The sequence below is a fragment of the Fukomys damarensis genome, unplaced genomic scaffold, assembly GCF_012274545.1.
Source record: "Fukomys damarensis isolate Sample0158 unplaced genomic scaffold, DMR_v1.0_HiC HiC_scaffold_35, whole genome shotgun sequence".
NCBI lineage: Eukaryota > Metazoa > Chordata > Mammalia > Rodentia > Bathyergidae > Fukomys > Fukomys damarensis.
Window position 1 is genome coordinate 6,934,033 of NW_022900947.1, and position 17,865 is coordinate 6,951,897.

At 38.4% G+C, this 17,865-nt stretch overlaps 1 long non-coding RNA gene across 1 annotated transcript; it reads left to right on the forward strand.

Annotated features, from left to right (window-relative positions):
• Positions 1-209: 209 nt before the first annotated feature.
• On the forward strand, positions 210-7,009 carry LOC104874659. Its single transcript, XR_783816.1, has 4 exons — positions 210-271; positions 5,008-5,056; positions 6,530-6,566; positions 6,913-7,009. It is a non-coding gene; the product is annotated as an uncharacterized LOC104874659 (long non-coding RNA).
• Positions 7,010-17,865: the final 10,856 nt, after the last annotated feature.

Consider the following 17,865-nt stretch of genomic DNA (forward strand, 5'->3'; position numbering starts at 1 on the left):
TGTTTCACTAATTTTGTTGGTGATCTATCTGTTTTGTCCCAGAGGACTCTGTCTTTTCAATATCCCCACAAGTCTGTATAGATCAGTTCCCTGACGCTGTCACTCTCTGTGCTGATTATAGCTACCCGGCTTCCGGAAGTTAAATGTCACAATAGGACCTCTGTTATTTCAGGAATCTAACAACCCAATTACTCTTAGCAAGTCTGGATCCCATGGTCTTTCCTCTTGTCAGTGAGGCTCATCCAGTATGCAGGACAGGTGATGCTGTCAGGTAAGCAGGTACCATTGTGCTCGACATGGGACCATTTTCTTGATATTTGCCTAATAAGGATGTGCTAGAACTTAGTGGGAACATGTGAGATGATACTTGGTTAGGCTCAGAGGAGTTTCACCCCTTAAAATTTAGGAGGCATCCACTCAGTGCTCCGTCTGACTTTCAGGGCTCCATTATTTACCACCCCAAGTCCTGACTATGGTATACTAGATCCCTCCTTATTCAATATTCACTTTTTTCTATAACTTGTTGCCTGATATCAGTTTCATACTACTTAGTGGTGCAATCTGTCTGTACTGTACGGACTACCCATGATAAGCTACACGAGAAGCTAGGAGAATAATGATTCTTCGCACAGCTCTCTCTTGATGCCTAATTTACTAGACCACAAAGAAAGGATCATAGGTGGTAGGTTTTAGACACATATGGGAAGTCAGAAGTTTTAACATGCAAAAAGCGCAATAAAGACATGAAAGAGAAGATATCAAGCTCTGATTCAGATTTAGAAAACCCCAGCTGGTCCTAAGAGAGAGTCTAAAACATATCTAGTGCCTCAGAATCGACCACAGCGTCAGTATGAGCAAGCTTCTGAGTTCCTGCCTCCAGCAGCCCTCGGAGTGGCCATGCCTAGGAAGGGTGTGCCCTCACAGCAGGAAGGTGCACACAGTTGAAACAAACACTCAAGTGGCTCAGCGTCCTGCTTTGAAGAGGGATCTAGATGGGATATCTTCCACATCCATCACAACCTATAATGCAGCCTATAAGGTGTGAGAATAAAAGCCCATAGGTAAGTAGGCTGTCCATAAGAAAACGATACAGTCAAATAAGTATTAAAAAATAGGCAGCATGTTTAGTCATCAGAAAAATTCAAATTAAGATCCTAGAAAGAAGCTCTCTTATATACATAGAGTGGCCAAAAGCAAGCTACCTATCTGACAAGGCTAAATGTAGGAAAGTCGTGCGGGAAATTGACACACATGCATCGATGACGGGAGGTGCGAAGTAGGATCCCTTCTAATGATCAGCAGTTTCTTACAATGTCGGATTTGTAGTCGTCTATATCTCAGAAAGTCCATTTTAAGGTAATTCCTCACTAGAACCAGAAACACAAAATATATATATTTTTAAATCTTAACATTGCAAGCTATTCAAATAAACCTTTTGATATAAACTCATGTATGAAGACAGAAGTCAAACTAGTGTATGTTTTCAATTGATGTATTTGATTGGAAAAAAAAGGCACACGGACTTGCTGCTGGGCAGACAGCAGCATGTTGACACCGCTTTTAGTTACACAAGGGTGTGTAAATGACACACTCATCAACATGTTTATACTGTGCTTAAATCATTCCTTACTAAAAAACAAAAACAAAAAAAAAGAAGAAAATTTCTTTACAAAATGCAAGCTGCAAACACAATTTGTACCCAAATGATACATCTGGATACAAATTTTAGTATGAGAAGTGGCACATGTGTAGAAGATAAACACAAATGTTAAGATTACATAGACTCTGTGATGTTGAGGACAGTAAATTTAGCTCAAAAAGAATTTAAGAAGAAGGTAAATCAACAGAAAAAACAGAGTCAAATGATTCTCAGACATTTAAACATCATCACCATCATGTATTGCAATATATTGCCCCCCAAAAACCTAAAACAGAAAGAAACAAAATCTTACAGAAAATACAAGAAATATAATAAAATTAGGAGACAATGTAATTTGTAAATTCATCAAATAACAAAGCAATGCACAAAATTGCAATTGAAATTATATAATGAATAACAGATCTATTTGAGCAAAATACTATCTTAAAGAACACAGGAAATGCTAACGGTCACATCAATTTTATCATCGTTGTCAGCAAAAGACATAAAGCTTGCTCTACTTAAAGAAAAAGTGTCACATGTGAGTCAAATACACACCCTTGGGTAACCCTTGTATAACCTGAAACCCAGTTTCAGCTCTGAAACCAGACTGACTACAAATCCTAGCTTCCAGGCTGTGCTGCCTTAGATCAGCTACATAAACCCTTTGTGTTTTTGTTTCCTTATCTCTACAGGAAGAGGAATAATAATGGTGTCTACTTCATAAGGATGTAGTCAATACTTTAAAAAATAATGTTTATAAAGTTTAAGCATGTGTGGCATAAAGAAAACCCTCTATAAATGCAATCAGTTCTTGTAGCAGGGCCTCCTGCTTTTGACAGCGATGGATAGAAGTGTAGTCATACACTGTCCTGACGGGAAGGGATCTGACCAAAAGCGACAAGTGTAAACTTGTATTCAGCTTTAATTTTCCCCATGTGCTCGTCTCCATTTACAAGTTTCCTTTATTGTTGTGAACTCTTTGAAGGCCCAAGTTGGACAGATTTTTCATGAATGAACTTCCAGTTTGCACGAAAGTGCTGCTCTTATCGCATGCTCCAGAGCAGCCATTTCTACTACAGAGAAATTTACCAATTGAGGCATTAGCTCAGCTAATCCTCCAGCTACCCTGCAAAACAGGTACTATTGCTACCTTCATCTTACAGGTGAGAACACTGGACAATGGAAAGGTTAAGAACTCAAATTCAAAGCCACGAGTCAGGGCATAGGCAGTCCTGTTCCAGAGTCCAATAAACAGATGTTGAAAGAAGATAGGAACAGGGAGTTTTATTTGCAAGCCACTTGGTTTTAAAAATGGAACAATATTAGGACTTATAATAATGCTCAGTTAACATGGCTAGTAAATACAAGTATAACAAGTTATTGTATCTTTTCACACAATGAATAACCAATTAAAGAACACAGTGAAAAGATCACACTCCATGAACAGGAAGGTAGTAGTAAGAGCCGAAAACAAATACCTGTGGAACTTCAGTAAATCAGAAAACACACAAATAAAATTGAAGTTTCTTTTGAGGAACATAAAAAGAGATGTCAATAAATCGAAGGAGGGCTGGGGATTTGGCTCAGTGGGTCTGCCGCCTACTTCACAAGTTCAAGTTCAAGTTCAAGGATCCAAGTACAAAAAAAGAAGAAAAATTGGGCTAGGGATTTAGGTCAGTGTTTCTGTCACCTTAATTGAAAATGAAAGATCCCACGTTCTATCCCCAATACCAAAAAATAAATCAATGGAAAGATACGTTTTGTTATTGGATAGGAAGATTTAGAACAACTAAAATGATTTTTTTCTCTAAGTGACAAACATGATGTGATATAATAAAGAGAGAAAAAAGCCTTTTTCCTTTTCTGAAGCTAGCTGATTTGATTCTAAAGTTCATATGGAAAAATCTATAAAAATCTCTATGTGACATTAGAGTTTTAAAGTTTAGAAGAAAAAATGTTGAATGAAGACAAGCTAATGAGTATAAAATGTATAATAAAGCTCCAGCAATTAAGAGAATTTTGTGTTACATCTATAGTTACAGAACATTAAGAAAGAAAATCAAATTTTGAAACATTTCCAAATAAGTGTGAGTAGTGAAGAAAAAATTAAATAGTAATTATATAACTAGCTCTTATTTGTAATAAGTGATGTAAGGTGAGGGCTAAAAAAAATATTCAAACTAAATCAAAAACAGAATACCAGTTTTGCTGATAAAATTTTCTTTATGCCTTACATGAAAAATACCTAGATGGATAAAATATTTAAATATAAAAGAAAAAATAGTAAATTATCTAAAATATATATGTGGTGATTAAGGATATATCAGTGGAAAATTGCAAGAAACACTGTAACACTAAAATTTATTATATAAAAACAAAAATATTATGCCTGTCCCCAAAGACAAAATATCATGTTTTGCATAAACATAAAATGAGAGAAACTATTTGGAAAAAAATAGCAAATAAATATTCAATCTGTTTCAAAACCCAGAAAGAAAAGTTTGAGGAGACCTAGAGAAAAAAATGAGCTGGTGATTTTCAAAAGCGAATCATTTAAAAATTTTTAAAATTCCATCAATATGTAAAATGATGTAACTAGTTTAAAGAATTGTAAACTAACACTTCATTGTGCCATTTTAAAATTATCAGCCTGTTATATTTCCAAAAATGTTCTGATATATAGAACACATGGGTGCATGGATCGCATCGTATCGTGCTCCTGGCTGTTTACATAAGTCAACAGAACTGCTTCGAAAAGGAACAGAGCAATGTTCGGCAATTTCTTAAACACATGTCTGTATTTTGGTCCGCCAGTTGGAAATGTATAAAATCATGCTGGAATTAGCACTTCCACATATCAACGCTGATATTGCAGCGTATTAATACCAAGCAGACAGTGTCCAGGGCGTGTCCTGCTTCGCGACAGTGCCGTGATAAAGATGATGACCACGCAGAGCAGAGTTCGTGCGCTCCTGCTGCCTGCAGTGTGCAGGTGAGCGAAGTGAGAGTAGAGTGGTCGAATCCTCACTCAGAATCCCAGGCAGGCCCCAGTGCAATCCACTTCCGCTGATCTCGAGTTACCTCATTCAATTCAAGTGTAAGGTGAATTATCTAGGTAATCTCTAGTCAAAGGCATTTCATCAACTATTACTATACCACAAGTCATCCCAGAACATAGTGGTTTGTTATTCACAACTCTGAGTTGGCCGGGCTCAGAGGAGCAGGGATCCTTCGGGTGTTTTCTACCCTTCAGGTGTTTTCTGAGTTCACTCTTATAGCTGTGGGGATCCAGCAACAGAGCCAGGAAGTCCTCATGCGCTTGTCAAAGCTGCACCCACAATCTGACATGGCTTGTTTGCCCACAGGGTCTCTCACTATTGAGTGGTCTAGAATGAGTTATTTCCTACGGGACAGGTAAGTTCTCGGATGCACAAGTGTTTATTTGTTATGCCACAGTTTCTGAATTACCACTGGCCAAACTGAATCAGAGGGTCTAATTTAGAATCAATGGTGGAAGGGATTATACAAAGAGCAGACAACTAAAAGCCCACTTCCTCAGAAGCTATTATTAGCATCAAAACCCACCACAGTGCTATGCAAGGGATATGTGTATCTGATAAGGTTTTAAAAAGTTTAACATTAAACAAAAATCAGCCAATTGTGGTTTGCATGTACGTAAGTTTTCTTGAAACATAATCCTGTACATTTGTTTAAGTAAGTCCATGAAGCCTTTTGTGCTGTAGCAATCACAAAAGAGACCATCTGGCAGGAAAACCCAAGCTATTTCGTACCTGGCCCTGTGCAGAGAAAGCTTGCAAGGCTCAGGAAGTATTCTATCCTCACATCACATCGTTGGGACACTGACACATCATGCTTGAGCAATCCAGCGGCATTGCTAAAAGCTACTCTTCAGCCTTTCTTTTTTTTTGCAAGCACCATAAACTCATTCTTGGTTTTAAATTCATGAGCACCACTGCTTTAAATGTTGTTACATCTTTGTTCACTATGCTCTAACTTTAAAGTGGTGTTAAATGTCAGTTACAGTCACTGTGGTTGGGCACCAAGTATTATTCAATCACTTTGCGGTGAGGATGCTTATGTGGCCCCTCCCAGTGCCAAACGGAATGTTGTAATTCTGAATAAAACTTTTTAACTTTGGAGCTATAGACAAATACAAGGAGAGAGCGTTTTGTTTGGAGAAACATTTTGATGTTTTGCATTAAGATTCCTCTAAATAGCGATAGGGCTTTGGCAAATGAAGTATTTTCTTTCAATTTTGCTCTGGGCCCCAGAAGACAAGATGCATTTAGAGGAGAGTTTATGAAATGCCCGGGGAGATGGGCACCCTCAAGCCGTGTGCTCTCCAGGGCTCTGTGGACAGCATTGTGACTGGAGACTGCAAATCTTCAGGAACCATTTCTCTCTCATGGTAACAGCTTACACAGGGACCATACGGCTTATTAAATCAGAAGCACAGTAAAGCACAAACCACCCCACTCCACTACATATTGCTGTTTAGTAATAATGTTTGTTGGCAGTGTAATATTCCTCATTTATTTAACTGAAATACCCCTTACATTTTATTTTTATCTTATGTTAAATTTTATTTTATTTATTCGTATTTATTTTATCATTTTACTTCTACTGCTGTTGAACGTTCTTCCTTTTCTGGTTAACTTATAATAAATCTGAAGTTATTGCTGTGACTCACTTCTCTGAACTCTTTCTTGGTTTACTACATAGTTGCTTGAAGGAAAGATAAGCTACTATAATAATCTGGCCATTTATTTTCCTTTTATCTTAAGAAATTAATCTCTCCAACCCTCAGTTTTCTATGTTAAGAAAAAAAAAACAAAAAATAATATCCTTTTTTTTTTTTTGATATAGGGTCTTGCTATGCAGCGCAAGCTGGCTTTGAACCAGGGTAACCTTCCCGCCTCAGCCTCCTGATTATAGGCACATAGCAACATGCCTGGAAAAACTACTATCTTATAAGGCAGTGAAGAGAAAAGGCTTATATCTGTAGTACCAACATTTGAAAAAAATATTTCATTTTTTCAAAAGGCTATAGCAGTGAAGATGTGCTCATTTTCAGCTCCTTCTGTCTTTCAAATTTGTATTAATTTAGAGCACTTTTCCATGTTCTATCTCAGCACATATGTTTTCTAAAGCTACCATGATTTTTTACCACAAATGTTTATATGCGCTTACATTGTAAATGTGGAGAAGTAAGGTGTTGCCATTTAATACACTGTCATAATGAACCATAGGGCCAGGAGAGAAACGTTCCAGAGACAGAGCTGACACGGAGAGGGGAAGGAAAAGGAAGAGGGGAGGAAAGGCGAACAAAGGGAAGAAAGAAAAGACCTGAGGAAAAGAAGGAGAGGAGATGGTACGTGCTCTGCGTCACGGCAGTGTTGGATTATCAATGTGACTCTACGTAAAACCGTTCTTCTGTTGAAGCAGATCTGTACTTGGCACAGGCAACTCTAGACCTGATTAATGTTTTAAAGAGGTTGATGAATAATTCTGAAGAAACTTTCAATGACTTCCCACCCTTCCTGAAATTGTAGGAAGTAACCATCTATTTTAACAGTTCTCTTCTCCTGCCATAGTTCAGGGCTTTAAAAATAATATTTGATGGGGAAGACGGAATAAATATTCAGCTGATTGGCAGCTGAAATAGAAAAGCCTTTCTTAGGCCATGAAAAGTGCTGTGTAAAAGAAATCCCAAGAGGGGTGGACAGGTCTTTAAAATATGTGTCTTTTGTTTGAGTTTCCAGCCCCCTTTCCGCAGCCCTTCCAGGTCTGTCCATGCCCAGGGCCGTCCTCAACAGAGAGCGCGGAATACTCAAAGCACATAGGAGCACTAAGTCATCCTTGCTGAGTGTGCTGAATCATCTTCAGGTAACTTTCTCTGAAGGGAATCCAGGCAGAGTCTGGATCATTTCTCCTGCTCACTTTGGTATCCCTGCTTTAAGGGAGGCTGTATCTGGTTCACGAAGCCAGTCGGTCCTCATTATTTCTTGCTTTGCTGGCTTCCTCATTCTACCTGCATCTACGTGGTTCCATCTGCCTCACTCCTGAACGAGTCCTCCTGGCGTCATTCACCTTGTAGGTGCTAAGCCTAGTCGGTCTTCTGCTCTCCCAGGCTGCCATGCATTTGTACTGTCTCTTGGACCTTTAGCAGGGTGTCCCCTACTTTCAAGACCAGAGTCTCGAGACTTAGTCTTGGAACTGTCCTTCCAGATTGAATTTAGTGCTCATACAGTGACCGTATGGTTTGTGGACAAATGAGGAATATTTCGAGTGTAAAATAAATATGTAAATTTAGCAGAGCAACATGTGTAAACCAAGTGTGCTGTCCTTACTTGACATTCCAAATCTGACAGCCACATCCACCTATCCCCATCCTGGTCCTCTGTATGCTGTATGATCTACTCTCTGGCAGCTAATAATGAGTATTCCTCAGAATTAATAACTTATTGCAAAGTTTATCGAACAAATCACAGGAAGGCAGAATCTGTATTAGTGTCAGTGAGACAGAGGCGAATGCATGGAGTTGGACGCCCAGGTGATAGAACTGTTCAGGGGCATGGGGAGCAGGTAAGGCACCCTCCAGAGGTCTTTCCGGGTAGAGGCACATGGTTCAGGTAACTGAGATCAGTTCTTAGGGTCTCTGACTTGCCCTCAGTGGAAGCTGGGATCAAAGGGAACCTGCAAGTGAGTGCTAGAGGACAGAGGATGCTTCCAAAGAGCGTACCTGAGGGAAACAGGTAGGGTAGGAAGACCCTGTCTCCTCCTTTTCCTCTGTCCTCCACTCTTGTGCTGTGCTTCCACTAGAAAAACCATGAGGATCCCAAATTCCAAAGGAAATGGTGAAGATAGACCAACTGCGCTCAGTTCAGTCCTACAGAGCAAAGCAAGACTGGCAATAGATTTTGAAAGTGAAGATGAGAATATAATAAACATATATATATGTAGGTTTTATCAGTATAAAAAACGACTTGGAACTAACAGTGTTGTGTCAGTGTGCTTTTCAGTATTAAATTAGGAACAGTAACTGTTCTCTTTTGGTTGTATTCAATGGATTGAAATTTAAAATTTGAATCTCAAGGCTACTGGGAACATTGATTAAGACCGGGCTGAATCACTCGACTACTATTTCTACCAAAGGAGCATTAGTTCTGTATGACCGATTACCTCAGAGAACTTCTCTGCAGAAAATATTGATCGGAAAGGCTGCTGGGAAGCCCTCAGCCCCAACTGCCACCCGCTGTTCAGCGCAGACCATCCAGGGAAAGAAACTGCATCCTTCGAGAGACCAGAGATCTGCAATTACCTGTAGGAGAAGTCTTCATTGATGCCCTTAAAAGCCACTGTCATGTGCAAAGTCTTTGGATGTTTTTAAGGTTCAAAACCAATGGTAGCATTTGGTAAATTTGTTGACTTTGGAGTCAGAAAGACCTGAATTTGTGGCTCTACTATTTTTATTTCTTAGTTTGACCTCAAGCAAATTGTGTAAGTCCACACTTACATTACTAACTGCATGAGATTTTTGCATTTAAAGACTGAAATAAAATTTAGAGAACTCCCATCACACTGTCAGGTTTATAAATGTTAGTTGCTATTATTATTTTTAGTCATTCTTCTATTAATGGAAGTCAGCTATCCCCAAATCTGCTGAAGTTGCTGTGTACACTAAATCCGTGAAGGTGGGAAGACAGGCTAAATAAAGGATATCAAAAATAGAAAGCCAGGCATCTGAGTAAGCTAAAACCAAATACGAAACGAGGACATGTTATTTTTAGAATGTATTACAAAATTCATAAACATTTCCTACTTTGAATTATAGAAAGCACTAAGATGGGAAATATCAAATGCTTTTTGAAAGAAAATTACATCAAAGATAGTATAGCCAGGGATTTAGCTCAGTGGTTCCACTGCCTGATTTGCAAGTGCAAGGTCCTGAATTTGATCCCTGGTACAAAAAAAAAAAAAAAAAAAAAAAAAAAAAAAAAAAAGAAAAGAAAAAAAAAAGGAAAATGGCATTATAGCTCAGGATCCTAGGCCAGCTTGGTTTGTTATGAGTGTTTCAGTTTTCTTTTAACATCTTTGTCTTCTGCTAAACTTGCAACGAACTTTTTCCTACACACTCACCCAACGCTCTGCTTACTATGACAACTTTCTATAATTCTGTTCTATAGGCCAGAAATACTGGTTTTCTTTACATTTAGGTAGGAAGGTAATATGTGGGAAGGGTAGGAAAAAAACTGGGGCCAATTTGTGACTTTCTTTATACACACTTCCCTTAAATGTTTTCTGCTTTCCCTCTTTTAATTCATCAACAACAGTAGTTACCCCAATCCTTTTCAGGGAGAGGCAAACATATTTATTTACAAATAATTAAGATTAACACTTTTGTTTCCATAGAATACATGTCACAAGATTGAGCCAAACAGATTACTTGGTTTTGGTGGTGGTGGTAGTGTTGTTGTTTGTTTATTTCGTTTTCCTGGGTTTTTAAATTTTATTTATTTATTTATGTACTTATTTTTGTGAGACAGGGTCTCACCTACACAGCCCAGGCTGGCCTCAAACTCATGGTGATCCTCCTGTCTCATCCTCCTAGATGTTGGGATTACAAATATGCACCACTACACTTGGCGAAACAGTGGTTGGAGATCATGTTTCATTAAGTCAGAAATATTGGACCGTTAACAAATTGCAGATGGTTGATAGGCACTGATTTTGTAGTTTAAAAACTTATACTTTAGTCTCTGTTCTTTCATTACTTTTTCAATACTAAAAGTTTTATGACACTATAAGTATGTATGTATATATGAATGTCTTTATATACACAAACACATTTCAAAATAAGTTCAGAACGTAGAAGTAGAATAAATTAGATTCTGACTTTATACCGCTCTTAAAATTTAAATACAATAATATATTGGCTGTGTAAATTGAAGCATACACTTATTGTTTAGAGTTTCAGTTTCAGTACTGATAGAATAGATTTTACCAAAATAAATCACACATGTATAGCAATTATGCATTCTATAGAAATATTTTTTTAAAAAAATGAGTTTGAAGCAGTCAATAAAAAACAACAACAACAAAAAAAATAGGAGCAAGGGTAAAGTCTCTTCTTGAAAACAGAGAATCCCTTCCACTCACTGTGGCATTCAGTCACCTTTGCTTTGAGGACATTTCCAAGCTCCATGGTAGAGTAGAAAGCATCGCAAAAGTGCTTACTGTTAGGAATGAGTTGCCAGGCTGTGTATGAGAAGCTAAGCGTCAGGGGTTACAAGGTGGAGAGACTATTAAAGTCAGGAAAGCCATAGGGAGTAATCCTCCCCGGAAAAAATCTGTCTCCTAATGTCTCTAACTCTTTGGCTAAATGAGACGTAGGGTGGAAAACAATAGTTGAAACCCAGAAAAAAACAGAGAACGAGGTCCACTGAGTACTCAGTAAAGTAGTGTCATCTTTCATTGTAGGTCCCTCAGGCAGAGGGAAATGGGAAACCCTGAGCTTTCCACAGATTTGACATCATAAAGCAGCTGCAGGTATTCCTTGTCTAATGACGGAATTCCTTTCCCTCCTCTAGATTGTTGAATGAATTGGTCACTAAATGAAGAATTGATATAGTATTACATTACACTTTCCAGAACAGAAACAGTCAAAGGAAACTCCAAGTTGATGACTTCACTTTTATTTGGATATCTCTGACATGCAGTTTTGTTGTGTGTAACAGAACATAAATCTACAGTACTGTACAGTACAATCAGCAAAATTCACAGTACTGCATAAACAAGCTTTGTGTACCAAAAGAAGATACTTTTGAGGCTCTATAAACAAGATGTACAGGACTATATAAAAAAGTCCAAGCAGTGTAAGTCTGAAGTCTTTAAACAGGTAGGTAATTAAATGAAGAATAATATCTCTATTAGACATTTTAGTATCAAAATAGTTCAATGAAAATGATTTGTTTTCTTAAGAACACATGCTTTCCAATGAGCTTTAGATGCAACTACAGCAGCCACCAACAAATCATCACATCAGCTGGCTTCAGGCAATATTGATCTCTCCCCTGTCAGAAAAGGCAGAGATGAAAATTATTCAGGACATCCAGGATATCTTATGATACAGCACCGATATAGACGGCACTCATCAATAATCACGACTGCAAAACAGATGCATTCCAGTTTTGTTCTTCAGCAAATTAATAAAGCGACTGTCCACATATTTCCTCATATGCCTTTTTCTGGAATCTCAGCAGCTCCATGAATTCTTCATTAATGAAGGACCATCTGGAGGTCACTGAAAGGGACCAAAGGAACTGAAATACTACTAATAAGACATCACAGAGCCATGGGCCTGCTGGACTCTATAAAAATCGTCAGAAATGCCAAATATCCTTGGCAGTGAGACTGGCATGGAGGAAGCCACTCCCCCTGTCCACCTCTGCACCAAACACCACAGGATAGAGAGACATCTAAAGTAGATGTAGCAAAAGAATTGACTAGTCAAAAGTGTGAGACAAAGTTACACACATGAAACAGTCACAGAGCCAAGAATAACAGTGCTAATCAATTGCTCCACTGTTTCCTGTGCTTCAGAAGTGGATATATAACACTTGAGAAAATATGTGCACCTTTATGATATGAGACATTACTGCATATCAAAAACATTCAAATGTGATGTCACTTCAGAAGAGTTCGCTTGTATCTGTGAATTGATTTAACTCCAGATTAACCATTTTTATTATCACCTGAGGAACTGCTGGAAGCAAATAGTCCCTAGAAGTGAGACCAGTAAGAAGGATGCACGGATACGTTTTCTAACCCTTTCACACAGCTGTTCTGCCTGTAACATATGCGATCAACAGGTCTCCTAAGACTGGACTCCAAAGCAACCTCTTGTGCATCAAAACAGGCAAACCATATATTTTTCCCTCCATATCCAAAAATCACGAAGTAGCTTGTTACTCCCTGGTGTCAGACAATATAGAAATAATACATATCTTGAAATATTTGATTTTTGATGAATGATACAATTATTTGCATAGGTTTACCGAATGTGCTTAAAATACAATCGGGGACAGGCAGCCCTTATTTAAGGACTGCATTCTGTTCCTGTGGCAAGGTCACTAAACAAACTGGTTGCTAAAATGAGGACTTGTATGCAATATGTACATTACCATGCAGGGTTCAGAATAAAGAAGTGGTAGAGGAAACTCCGAGTGGTGGCTTTGCTTTTATTTGTGTAGTTTTAAAACTCAGTAGTATAGCACATAACAGAATGTACAAGTGAAGTACAGAATTATGCAATACAATCAGCAAAGATTATAGTACAATATAAATAAGGTGCACTGTACCAAAAACAAACCAAAAAACACAGAATCACTGAGGTTCTAATATGGACAGTATAGGACAGCACAAAATCAGAATGGTTATAAATCCAAGGGACTGGTCTGAGTCTGAATAGCAGGCCTCAGTTGTAAAATGTAAACACCATTTAGACAGATAGGTCTTCCAATGAGGATATTGTTACTCAAACTACTTAAAAGCCAAATGTTATGCCTCAGACATTCAAACTACTAGAAGAAAACATGGAGGGAAAAATATACAACATTAATGTGGGTGAAATTTTACTCAATATGACTCCAAAAGCACAGGGATTGAAAAAGAAATAAACAAATGGGATTGCAATAACCGAAAAAGCAGAGGAAATAAAAGGATATAACCTGTATACTTTCAAACCATGTATGTAAATAAGGTATTGATATCCAAATTATATAAGAACCTCAAACAACTCAAACTGGATTAAAGGCCTACAAATAAGACTAAAAATGTTAAGTCCTGTAGAATACAAAATGAGGAAAGCCTTCTGCCATTGGGATTACTAGTGACTCTTTGGATATAATATTGCTAGCACAAACAACAAGAGTTAAAACAGATAAATTGCACTACATCAAAATTACAAACTTCTTTGTATCAGAAGATAAAATCAAAATGAAAAAGCAACATATAAAAGAGGAGAAAATTTCTGCAACCTTTTCACGAGAGAAGGTGATAGTAAAGAACTTCAACAAGCAACAGCATCAACAACAATTAAAAACAGGGGAAAGATTCACTTAGATCCGTTTCAAAGAAGATATGCAAAAGGCCTACAAGCATAATGAAAAGACTCTCAGCATCACTAGTCATCAGGGAATGTAAATCAAACCAGAATAAGTTGTCAATGTGTGCTCATCAGAATAGTAACTATCAAAAAAGAAAGTGACATGGAGAAATTGTAAGCCTCCCTACTTTGGCTAAACAAGTCAGACAGCTCAAGTGAAATGGAAAGTACTGTCATCGTTTTCAAACAAAGTAAAATAACAACATGATGCAGCAATCCCACTTCTGAGTATATAATAGAAATAATTGAGATCCAGATTAGAAATGATCATTCTATACCTGTGCTCACAGCAGCATTATGTGTAACAGCCAAAGGTAGAAAGCCAGCTAAGTGTCTATCGATGGATGACTGGAAAAACAAACTGTGGCACCTATCTGTCTACCTGTATATCCACCTATCATCTAGCTATGTATCATCTCCTTTGTATATAATGCAATACAGCTCAGTTTGAAGTGTTGCAGCAACGACAACAAAAAGTAAATCTCAGCACCCAGCAGAAAAGTCAAATATTGTGTGCTTCTGCCATTGTTAGGGATCTCCAACAGTCCAATGCACAGAGCAGCCATTGTTAGGAATCTCCCATAGTCGAATGCACTGAAACAGCCAATAGTGACTTTTAATGATGGGGTTCAGAGGAAAATGTAGAGTCATTTAGCAGGTTTGGTTTCAGATTGGCATGATAAAAAAAAGTTCTGGGGATTTGAGATTCAACAGTGTGAATGTATTCCAAGTGCACTATACACAAACAGAGCCAATGTGATAAATTTTGTTATACGCATTTTCCACAGGTTTTTTTTTAACATGAAAAAACAAATAACAGACTTCAAAGTATTGATGGACGAATTCTGACAGTTTGTATTGAATTCCACTGGCTTACGTAGAAAATGGATAGAAATAGAAATAAGAAATAAAAAGACAACCCATTAGAGAGCTAAATCGTTCAACATAATTTTCATGACAAAGGGTATAAGAATGCCAAATAAACGTATTAAAATGTGCTCGAAAAAGTCAACTGGAAAATGCAAATTTAAACCAGGTGAGATCCTACTTCACACCTACTAGAGTGCCGGGGAGAATGGGAACACAGTTTGTTTCGCTCTTATGGTTTTAAGTTCTACTTAGAGAAATGGCATGCTGTTGTGTTTTTCCTAAATTTGAAAGATGGAAATCTCTTGTCAGATTAAAGCACTGAGTCAGCTCAGTCTTTACTTTCACCCTGGAAAAGTTTTCAAGGCTTGTTTGCCTCCTTCCTCGCTACAGTTGCTGCAGCTTTGGTGTTTAGTTGCTCCTGCATGGCCATCAGGTTGACCAGCTACCTCCTCTCCTCTGAGTCTCTCCAATACAGCGCCCTCAGGGTGGACAAGGGCATTCCGTTTGGTCACCGTCCTAGGGCAGCTTGGGTAGAGATACTTGGGTGTGGAGGGGAATCATTTGTTTTCTTAAAGGCTGTGGAAAACCAGAGTAAAAAAAAAGCATCCTGGCGCGAAATTATACATAGGACAGATGCAGGTGTATTGCACTGAATTCAGCTATAGGTAGAGGGAGCTGAGAAATAGTTACCTATGTGCTGGATGTCATGAAAAGAACCAAACTGGGGACCAAGAGGAACTGTATGACTATGTCCAGATGTCCCACAAAAGCTTCCTGCACTCATAGGTGGGGCTTAGAGAAGGTGATTGTATTAGCGTGCTCATAGCTGATTGTGGGGTCCTGTCGGAGGAGGGGGATCACTAGGGTAGATGGGCTGGAAGGGTTTATTCCCTACCTAATTCCTCCTTTGATGTCTCTCTCTGTCTTTCTCTTTCTCTTTTCCCTCCCTCCCTCCTTCCCTCCAGCCTTCCTCCCCCTCCTTCATTTTCTCTGTGCCCCTTTCTCTCTCTGATTCCTAGTCACCATGCAAGGAGTAGCTCTGTTCCATGTGTCTAGGCCCTGCCACCTGCCTTAGGACCAGCTGACCATGGACCGAACCCTCTACAATCATGACACAAAATAAATCTGTCCTCCTTTAGCTTGCCTGCGTCATGTACTGTGTCTCAGCAGTGAGAAAGTTACTAGAAGAGGAATAGAAAACATATTTCAGGGACGGGATTTAGCTTAGTAGTTCTGCCTGTCTCAGAAACTCAAGGACCTCAGTTCAATCCCAGATCAAAAAAAAAAAAAAAAAAAAAAAAAAAAAAAAAAAAAGTAAAAAGATTATTCGAAAACATATTTCACTTGCTTTTAGCATAAGTCTGTGAGATAAAAATAGCTACTAAGCATAAAAGCGTCAAAATGCTTGTATTGTATTTACGGTACTAAGCAGGGTTTAACCTGAGATTTGAACATAGTTCAGTTTCTGTGAGGTTGTTACTGTTTCCATTTTTTCTTCTACAAATCTAAGACTCACAACTTAGTACATGAAACTTCTGATGGATGGACTTTTAGCATAAGTCTGTGAGATAAAAATAGCTACTAAGCATAAAAGCGTCAAAATGCTTGTATTGTATTTACGGTACTAAGCAGGGTTTAACCTGAGATTTGAACATAGTTCAGTTTCTGTGAGGTTGTTACTGTTTCCATTTTTTCTTCTACAAATCTAAGACTCACAACTTAGTACATGAAACTTCTGATGGATGGAAATAAAATCTATCCAGAGCCTGGGACTAGACATAACTAGCCAGGAACCAAATCTGCACAACTGAGGGGCCAGGGGAAGGAAAGGAAAGGTGGACCAGGGACCACGTGCACTTGGGGAAAATCCAAGACATCCTGCCCTGCATCGCTCACTCCTTGCACTAACTCTGGTGAGGATGATGAGGACTCGGTACTTGCAGTCACGCAAAACACCATCTAATCCTGATGCAATACAGGTGGACACAAATTCTGAGTCTCCCTATTCATCAAATTTACAGTGAAAAGGGACTTTGGCACTATGTCAGCATATTTAGTTGTTTTGGAGATTTTCACCAGGGACGAGGTAGTGTGTGCTTTTTTTTTAAAAAAAAAAGTATCTATGATAAAAAGCATCAAAACATACTGCTAGAGATAATTAGGGTGGGGGACTGAGAGAGACTTAGCACAGACCCTTAATTTTTTTTGAGCGTGCTTTGGGATATCAAATTCTATAATATTTACTCAAGCAAAGTACACAATTCTGTAAATTTCAGTATAATGACAAAATTATGCAATGACTGCCACTATCTAACATGGAAACGTCTTCCTCACCCTGAGTAACCCATTGGAGAAGCTTCCAAGGTCACCTTCGTGAAGCCCCTGGAGTTCAGCACCTACATTCTCTCAGCATGGGTTTGCCTAATTGAACATTTTAGACAAAATCAGCCAAACCCTCACCTTTTGCACCTGATTTCTTTCTGTTAGCATTGCATTTCTGAAGCTCTTCCGTGACTGAGTAATATTCCTTTGTGTGAATAGTCCACATTTTATTTATCCATTGATTGGTGCACCTTTGAATTGTTCCCCTGTTGGCTTTAAGGCATAATGCTGATGCAAACGCTTCAGTAGACGTATTCTTGAGTATGTTTTCATTAGCTGCCTTCCCTGTTTTCTTGTTTTTATTTTGCGACAGGTTTTACTAACTTGCTACGTTGTACTAGTGAGGCTAGAACCTCTGGTTCTCCTGCCTCAGCCTTCCAGAGTAATGGGATTCCAGGTGAGTGCAACCAGCTTCCCTTCTCTTGGTTATCTCTTCTGCGTGGATTTGTTCTACCAAGCATTACCTCCCGTGTTCCTGGCTTTGAGAAACTGCCAGGTCATTTCTCAGAACGGTTATCCAGTTTGACCTTCCCACCAGTGAAATATGAGGGCTCCAATTTCCCTGTAACCTTCTGAAACACTAACAATTTTATTTTATTATAGCCATTTTATGGGACGTGAAGTGATAGCTCAGATTGGCTTTAATATATACTCCTCTAATGGCTAATAATGTTTCTTACATTTATTCACCAGTAGTATATGTTCTTTGGAGAAGTGTCTACTCAAATCATTTGCTCATTAAAAAAAAATACCAAAGTGAAATTCACATGACATAAAATTAGTC